Raw genomic sequence first — 9,876 nt, 5'->3', positions numbered from 1 at the left:
ACATTGTGCCTAGAACTGATCTGTCAAAGGTTGTATCCTGCAGTGCAATAGCCACATTTATAGCATCAGTTTCAACAACAATGCGCTCCATTCCTAATGCTGCTGCCTGCTCAATGGCCTTCATACAGGCCACTGTTTCTGCATGTAGGGCACTCATCAGTATAGTTGGCCACCGTGCCGTGCCGACACGGCACGCGGCACGGCCGTGCTGGCACGGCACTGCGCCGTGCCGCGGCGTGCCGCCGTGCCGGCCGTGCCGTGCCTGGCCGTGCCATGGGCCAGGCCTTCGGCCCATGACACGGCACATGGGCCGTTTCTCCGTGCCGTGCCGCCCATGTGCCACGGCCATTTTGGCCGTGCCGTGCCGGCCCACGGCCCATCAACAGAAAACACTCAAAATCAACAGAAAATTCCAAAGTCTAAGTTTAAAACTTCAAATGATCACATGTCACAGAATTATAAAGTAGTAAAGAACAGAACAGCAGAAGATATAATGAAAATGATTATCAAAAGTCAAAAGAGCTGTTGTGCAATGCTGCCTCATTAAAAACCTTTCTAGGTAAAACTCACCCTTGTGAGAAACCCTAGAAAGGAAAAGAGTACAGCTAGCTCAAGTAGTCAAGTCTTAGTTCAAGCACAAGTCTAAGTAGTTCATCCTATTACAATAGCCAACATCAGTGGCAGACTGGCAACAGCCAGCAGCAAATGTTCTTCTATCCTATTACAAAAGCCCAACAGTGGCATTGTGGCAACAAGAAGCAGCAAATGTCCTTACTTCATCACTTCATGCTTCAAGCTTCATCATGGTGAATCAGCCTGACAGCCACTCCCAAAAGTGCAATCAACCTGCAAAAATGGATCATGATGGATTGATGGTCATGGACTTGAAGATGTAATGTAAACAAGCTAATGGAACAAGCTAATGGAACAAGTTTTAGAATTTCAGTGTACTCTACCTCTCCTTTTGTAGAGGTTCTCTTCTTCTTCTATCCAGCACCAGCACCAGCAGTACCGCCGCTGCCGCTGCCGCTTCCGCTTCCGCTTCCTTCGCCTTCATCCAGGTACAAGTTGTCGAACAGCTCCTCCAGTGCCGTGTCCTCAGGTGCATGCTGTTCCTTCCTTGCTGCTTGATCCCAGTCCTTGATGCAGGTGAGCATCTCCACATGCTCAGGCAACAAGCGCCGCCGCCGGTCTTCAAGTATCCTTGCTGTACAGCTGAAACAAGACTCGGAGGACACAGTAGATACAGGAACAGACATGGACTCTTTCACATCACCATAGTAAACACCATAAGGGGTACCAGTCTGTTTAGCAAGTAACTCAAGCACATTAAAGAAGCCTTTCATCTTAGCTCTTGGATCAAGAATGAATGCATAAGAATACAGCAATGGGATGTCCCCCCAGTACTTAAGGAACTTAAGTTTCATAGGAGATGCAATACTTCTAAATCCAGGATCAAGTTCAGCTTTATGCAAATGCTCAGCAAAGTCAAGGATATGATGCATTATAAGTGGAGCAGTTGGATAGTAAACACCAGACAAAGCAACAGTTGCATCATAAAACATCTCCAGGAACTTCATAATCTGATCAGCAGCATACCAGTGCTGGGGAGTCAACAGTTGCTCACCATAATTTGACTCAATCCACACAGAAAACACATCTCTATATGGCAGCAAGTGTTTAAGCATCAAATAGGTGGAATTCCACCTAACATCCATATCCAATCCAAACTTTCTAGGTCTGACACCCCTAGCAATGCAATAGTTCTTAAACAATGCAATTCTTTGATTAGATGAATTCAAAAAGTTGATTGCAGTCCTAAAAGCTTCAAGATAAGGACTGAACCTCTTCAAGCCAGACTTAACAATCAGGTTAATGATATGGCATGCACAGCGCTGATGCACAAGCAAGTACTTGACTTTGTGAGGATCTTCCTTAGTAGGTGTTGGGTAAGAGCCCAGGTAACCAAACAACATAGGTTGCAAGATATCAAAAGCCTTAGAATTAGCAGAAGCATTATCAAGACTCACAGCAAAGACCTTATCAATCAAACCAAACTCCTCAACCACACTACAAATTTTCTCAGCAATGTTGTCACCAGTATGTGCTGCCTCAATCAGCCTAAACCCTATAACCTTTTTATGCAACTCCCAATCAGCACCAACATAATGAGCAACAACAGAGACATAATCTTCCTTAGCATTACCAGACCAGATATCAGATGTTATGGAAACAGATGAACAGGCAGGCAACAAAGAATGCATAAGCAAAGCACGCTCTTCAGCAAACAACTTATGCATGTCCCTAGTAGTGGTCTGCCTAGAAACCTTCTGGAAAGCAGGATTATGAGCATTCTGAATGTAATCTTCCCAGGCCTGTGTGTCACCAACACCTAATGGAAGATCCAGCCTAGCAATCAACCGGCACAGCTCATTACGAGCACGAGCAACATCATAAACCCAGTTATGCAACCCATTAGCATTCATAGAAAGCCTAGACTGAACCCTACGATCATTGTCATGCTTCTTCCTACATGTTGCCATGTGCCTATTCAAGGATCCAGTGCCAATATTGGCCCTAGCAACAAATTTCTTACCACACCGTTTACAGATGGCATGAGTTCTAATCTTTCCTGACTCGTCAAAGATCGGGACGAAGTCCTCCCAACAAGCAGCAGTGAGCTTACCAGATGAGGCACCATTGGTGTCCTGAGACTGAGAGGTGTCCACCCCACCATCGCTCGGGTGCTCGCCGTCACCCATATTGATGCCGAACAGCGCAGCTGCGCCTTCGGTGATGTCGTCGTCGTTCTCAATCTCCAACTCCTCCACGGCCTCCTCGGCCTCGGGGTGCTCGCCGTCGGCACGGTGGTTGTACTCATCCGCAGGCACTGGCATCGTCACCGAGGCCATAGGAGGTTGGGGTTGGGGAGGCTGGTTCCGGCCCCTAGCCGCAGCTCCAGCACCGTTCCTCGACGGTGGGCAGGGGCGCTTCAAACCGGACGGCTTTGCCATCGAGCCTCCAGAGGAGGAGGACAAAGCGTCAGGCACCAACCTGCGAAGCACATGAGCACAAGAAGAAGAAGAGCATTAGAACACAACACAAGAACTCAGGAAGATGCAGAGAAGAAGAAGATGAAGAACAACTGAACAAGAACATGAACATGCTAGGGTTAGGGTTTTGACTGACCTACGCCACCGGAGCCCAGTGCCGGAGAAGAAGCCAAGGAGCCAGCATCCAAGCAGAGAACGACGAGACAAGCACCCACCGTTAGACCGACGGCGTCACGGCGAGTGGCGGCGGAAGAATATACAGCTCAACGACTCACATGGTACACCGGAGGAGGAGGAGGAGGACTGGAGGAGGTACGAGAGGGAGAAGGAGGGCCTGCGAGGTCAAGTCGAAGTGTCGAACGGCGGCGGCGGATCGGATCGGATCGAGTTCGTCTCGACTTCGAATCGAGACTCGAGAGCGAGAGCGGAGGGAGAGCTGCGGCCTGCGGCTGCGCGGAGGGAGGAGAAGAAGTGGCCGGCGAGGTGAGGTGTCGAGGTCACCGGAGCAGGGCCGGCGAGCTCAAGGCGAACGACGGCGGCGGATCGAGTTCGAGAGGTCAGAGCGAGGCTGGCTGCGGCTGCGCGGAGGCGGAGGGGGGCAAAAGAATTAGGGTTAGGGATTTGGGGGGGGGGGGGGCTGCGGGCTGCGGCCGCGCGGCTTATATATGGCGCGGGGTGTGGGCGTGGGCCGCTGGGCCAAAAGAGGCCGTTGGCCTGGCGGCCGTGCCGGCCACCGTGCCGTCCCTCTGGCTGTGCCGTGCCCGTGCCGTGTCATGGGCCAGGCCTGCGGCCCATGCACTGCACGGGCCTCCGTGCCGTGCCGGCACGGGCACGGTGGCAGCCGTGCCGTGCGGCCCATGGGTCGTGCCAAAAGGCCGTGCCGCGTGCCGTGCCACCGGCCCATGGGCCGCCTGGCCATATATACTCATCAGAAAATCAGTTGCACCTGCTCCTGCAGCCATCACCTGACCAAAGTGATCACGAATAATGAATCCCCATCCTCCTTGGCTAGTCTCTGGCAAAAAGGCCCCATCATAATTTATCTTATAAAATCCGTCAGGAGGAACCTTCCACCTTGAAATGGTAGATTGTTTGTGTATTGGATCATTCTTGTTGTGCGCTAAATTCCATGCGTTCAGATGATAAAACACATCATTAACAACTTCTTGGGTGCTCTTCCTTCGTTCCCCAGCGTTCACTTTGTTGCGTGCAGACCACCAGCACCATAATAGTAGAAAATCATATGTTGCTTATGACAATCCAAATCCCAAATTTTCTCTAATATTTCTCTGATTGAACATAAAGACAATAATTTACCCCTCACTTCGTCCAAATTCAGCAGCAACCAACATAGCCTCATTTGCTTGCATTTGAAAAACAAGTGGCCAATATCCTCATCGAATCTCTGACATAGGACAGAGGGTATCCAACTTGACTCCTCGCCTTGCAATATTTCGCTTAACCGGCAAAGAGTTGTGGGCAAATTGCCATACAAAGACCTTCACCTTATTTGCCATATTCATTTTCCAAATCTTCTTCCAATCAAAACTGCATGTAGCTGCAGAGGAGGTCACCACAGGTGTTTGTCACCAGTTAACCAATGGGTTTGAGCTCAAACATGACATGTTAAGTGGTGATGAAGGTGTCAAGATCAAATCTACAAGAGTGAGCTTCAACTTAAACTTGGACAACACACCTTTGCTTACATGTGGACCCTTGTTAAGTTTATGCAAGAGTAAGGTTAAACATGCTCATTCCATGTACATTACGTCATTATGCATCCATCTAGACTAGTGGAAAAGTTTCATGAAGTTTGGAATCAAGAAGTCACATGAAATGATAAGTTATAATCTTTCTTAGATTGCTTTATTAAGTGAATGGAATTATAGGTCATCAACCAAACCTTGCTACCTTTCCCAAACGACTCTAATTGATCTCTACAACAATAGTCATGAAGGGTTCATGTTGGGCACATGTCAAGAAAAGGCCTCAATTGGTCGAAAATCCTAATTCCAGGGTTAACGAGATGCTGCGTTGACCAAGATGATGAATTGGTTCATGTACCAGATATGAAGTTTGACCTTTAATAAAAGTTGAAGTTTGAGTGGAGTAGAACAAACTTTGTTTTTGGACCGAGAGCTAGATCAGCTTGTAGCAAGTCAAACCGAGGCTCAAACTTTGAATCAGCAGCTGTTTTCAGTACTTGAAATTATTCTAAGTCTGAGATTAGTGGCAAGAATGGTTGACATCCCGCGTTCTCCAAATTTTGCTAAGCAACTAGTCTTGATCCAAAAATATAAGTTGGAGCTAATTCATTGGAGAAGAGCATACAAAAATCTGGATTGCGTTTGACCGAGTTTTGACCTCCGAAAGCGAGTTTCCATGACCATTATCAACGTGTTGGTGCTATCATCTTAGAGATTAATTACCCATTGATCTATTGCTCAAATGACCTGAGTGCTTTAATGAAAAATGTAGAGCAGGCCGAGGTGAACAAACTTCGTTTTTGGACCAATGTCTGATTCGGCCCAGAAGCGGCCCAAATTGGCTTCCCACCATGTCCACTCCGGCGCCCGCCACCTGCTCGACCGAAGGCCGACGCGTCGACCATGCAGCAGTGCGCGCCCCACTATTGCTGTCGCGCGTCCCACCTCTGCACCATGCGTCCCTGCTGCTCCCTCTCATGTTTGAAGAAGCCCGACGCCCTCCACGCTCGCTCAGCGCTCTCCCTCACCCGCCCCTTCTGCTCTCTCACACTGTAACGCTGGGCGCGGCCGCCTCCGCCATGGCCAGCTGACCAAGCTCGCCGCTGTCGTGTCCCCACCGCCCCGAGCTCCCTCGTGTCCCTCTGCCTGTGCCACCGGCTCCACCAACCTCTCCTTGTTCTCGCGCGCTCCTTCGTCGAGCCAACCCAGGCCAAGAGGCCGAAGGACCACCACCGTCGCCGTTGCATGCCGCCGACATGCGTGGCTAGGGTGCCACGGCCCATCTCCCGATCATCCGCGGTAATATGAGGGTGAACGTGGACCCCCTGGTGCTCCCCCGCAACTTCACCGATGCCGTCGACGACCATAGCCGCCGGAGCCGCGAGCCGGCCAACCCCTCCGTGCTGTCGTCGAGAGGAAGAAGAAGCGGGACCACATGCATGAATATGATGTTTCCTAGGGGGTTAAGTGAAGAATCAGTGACTCGTTTGAGTAGTGCTGAAAAGGACCGGTCCGCTAGCGTTTAATTTGTGTTTTCTGCAGGGACCCCAATGCATGATTTACATTTCTTTGCTTTGATTTTTGCAGATTTTAATGATCAACTTTGAAAATTCATAGTAATTAGTAGAAAAATTGCAAAATAGTAAATGAGGAATTTTTGGAATCCTTGTGAAATTATCTATGCAGTAGATCTATAATATGACATGCTTTAGTTTAAAGTTTTTGCTGTAAAAATCAGTTTATGCAGTTAGATTTTTAATACTAGTTGTGTCTTGTCTTTTTTATAACTGCAGTTGTTGTACTCAAATAAAGGTGAAAATTTGATGGAGTGCTAATAAGGTGATGTTTGATGTCTGGTTAAAAGTTCAGGAGTTTAGGTTTGATGGTTTAAGAGTTATAAAAATAACAAATGTCCTGTGTTGCTTTGCTCCTATTCTGAATAGGCCTCCATGTTTGAATTAATTGGCTCAGTTAAATTATGAATCATGACTTTATGACAATACATGAGTTGTATTACTTTTCTTAAGCTTTCCAAAAAGCTAAAGGGCATAATTTTTTGTTAAGTATATTTTTAGTTATAGTTGCTTAAATTTCTGTGACTGTTTCTGCCCAAACCCAGATAGGGTTGCCTTGTTGGTACTGTGGGTACTTTTTAATAGTTGAATTATCTTGAGGTGTTTATAACAAAGTTGTTTAGAATTTCCTAAGCTTTCTAAAAAGTCTAGAAACACATTTATTAGACATGTAGAACTCAAGTTATAGCTGTTTAAAGTGGCATGTTAGATTCTGTCCATGTTTTGGACAGAGATGCATTCATTGGATTAATTGACCTTGTTAGCTATAGAATCATCTCAAGATGATAATAAAAAAGTTGTAGGTAAGTTCATAATATTTTCAAAAAAGTTATGATTCATGATTGTTGGAGGTCTAGAACTCCAGTTATGCTTCTCTGAAGTTCCTATCAGTTTTTTGTAACACTGTTGTTTGGGATGCATGTGCAATTTTGCTTGTGCAATTATTTTCGTGGTGTAAATGATGTTTTCTGTGGTTTTGGTGAATACCAAAGTTGTAGGTAACCTCATAATCTATCGTGTGTTAAATTTTCATGACCATATGCCTGATAATTTAGGAGCTATAGATTTTATAATTTCCCGGTCAGGTTTTGCATGCTCTCTGTATAGATCTAAATGATTGTGTTGTTTGACCCAACTAAGCTTTGAATCATGTCTAGGAGATAATAGAAGAAGTGTATTGCTTTTTCATGAGCTTTCTAAATTGTTAAATATCACTCCTTTTGGTGGTCTAAATCTCTAGTTATAAGCTTGTGAAGTTGCATGGTTGAATCTATCAAAGTCTGGATAGATGTGCTCAATTGTGCTTGATTGACCTTGTTACTTGTGGAATCACCTTGTGATGATATTAATAATGTTAGATAATTTAATAAGTTTTCTAGAAAGTTAAGGTTCATGCTTGTTTAATGTCTGTAACTCCAGTTATGCCTTTTTAAAACTACTACTACTTTTCTGTCCTAGTTCTGTGTAGATCTAAAACATTGGTATATTTGACCTAGTTAGCCTTGGAATAAGCTTTTGGTGATAATAAAATATTGTTGGCAATTTCATTAGATTTACATAAAGTCTAGGGTCACCCTTGTTGGATGCTTATGTCTCTAATTATGGTTAAAACAAATGACTGTTGTGCTACTATTTAGATTTCTAAACTTGTGCTAGGTGATTGTTTTAGCTTGCTCTTGTTGTGACTAAACATGTTGGTTAGTTCTTGATCGATGCATAGGTGAAATATCTGAACTTAAGTTCACTTGTGTGCCATGCCTAATATGCTAGCTATCCCTTTATAATAGGTTATGTGATGTTTAGTTAAATAACTCTAGGTGCCTATGTCTTGCATGACCTTATGGTTGCCTTGAATGCTATTATGTGATGCATCTCATATTACCATTCTTCATATTCATACATTTGTGTCTTGCATCTCATCTAAGTATGCTAGATGAACCACGTGAAGGACATGATGATGGAGCCAAACCCGAAGACGGTGTGTGGTGGACCTATCCCGAAGATGGAAGGACTAGACAAGTGCTAGGATGGGAGATAGTCACCAAGCGAGTGTCACCTAGCAAACACTAACCTAGTGTTGGATTCCAGGCAAGGCCCAGAGCATTCTAAGTCTCCCAGTGTTTTATAAAATATTACTTGAGTCCTTTATGGTTGATGCATTAGGTTATAAGAGTTAACTAGAAACACTTGATGCATAGAACTACCTTGTCTAGATACATATACCTTTAACCCTGTGTAGGTTCAGGATCGAATATATGCTTAGCCATGCTTAGACCGGTAGAAGTCGGGTGATTTCCTGTCACCTGCGAGATATAGGTGGATACCGAAGCACGGTTGGCTATATTTGATATCGTGGAAAAGAACCATGGGGTAATGTAAATGGAGACCGGCCTGTCTGTATAGATTAAGGACCGTACCGTTGTTAGCACTTCTAACAAGATTGAACGCATGCCTATCACTTAGCTGGCTAGATAACTCGTTCTGACCACGAAGCTGAGTAGCTCAACTCAGGCCGGGCCCCACTCTGTAAGAGTGCACACTCTGGATGGTAGTAAGGATGTGTGGGGAGCGAATCAATAGACCATGGGCAAGCATGACCTGAGCGACCTAGTCTGGGACCGTAGGTAGGCATGGCTTGAGTGACCTAGCTACCGTCAGTCCCTGATTGTGCGGCGCTAGGTGAACCCGCAAAATGTGAACCTGAGTTGTACCAAAGGTGACCTAAGGTGACTAATGATCTGGTTTGTGTTAGGAATAAATTCTCAGCTGGTTGAAATCGATTCGAATCACCGTCTCTCCTAGATAGTGAGAAACTTGTCTAGCTCCAACATCGTAGTAATTGTATTATGGAATGTGATGGTTCGGATAAACATGGAATTACTACATATGCTATGGTTACTATTGTACGCTATTAAATGATATACCACATGTTTGGCACATGTTAGTTGCTAATCTAGAGATGAATAGTTATAATTAGCTTGGTTACTGAATTATAAAAATGTATAGCTCAACTCTTGGCTTTTTATGCAAAATGTTGTCAAGCTAGCTCCACCTATAAAGCCTTGCATACTCCTTGGTGTTACTTTATTTCTGGTTTATGACGGGTAAGTCTAGTTGAGTACATTCAAGTACTCAGGGTTTATCCCACCATGTTGCAGGTGAAGTTCTCGGTCTACTGAAGATGGTGGCTAACCACCGGTGGGCTCAGTGACTATCTTTATTTCTCATCTATATGCTTTTATCAGAGGATATCACTTATGCTAGCAATGTATTTGGAACTTATATTAATGTAATCATTTGAAAGCTATGTTGTTTTCACTAATCGGTTTTGAAACCCAAACTTGTACTATTATTTGTGAACTCATTTGTAATATTATTTTTGTTGCAACTCGATGCATTTGATGTGTATTTGCTTAATCACGTGATCTTGGTTGTGATGTTGATTTACCGAGGTCCTTCGGGACACTCGGTGGACTACCGGGTTTATAAAAGTGAAAGTATGCGCGTGTCAACGTGTTAGCGGGGACAACCGTACTTGATCTT

The sequence above is a fragment of the Miscanthus floridulus genome, chromosome 14 (assembly GCF_019320115.1).
Source record: "Miscanthus floridulus cultivar M001 chromosome 14, ASM1932011v1, whole genome shotgun sequence".
Lineage (NCBI taxonomy): Eukaryota > Viridiplantae > Streptophyta > Magnoliopsida > Poales > Poaceae > Miscanthus > Miscanthus floridulus.
Note: the sequence above shows the minus strand (reverse complement) of the source record.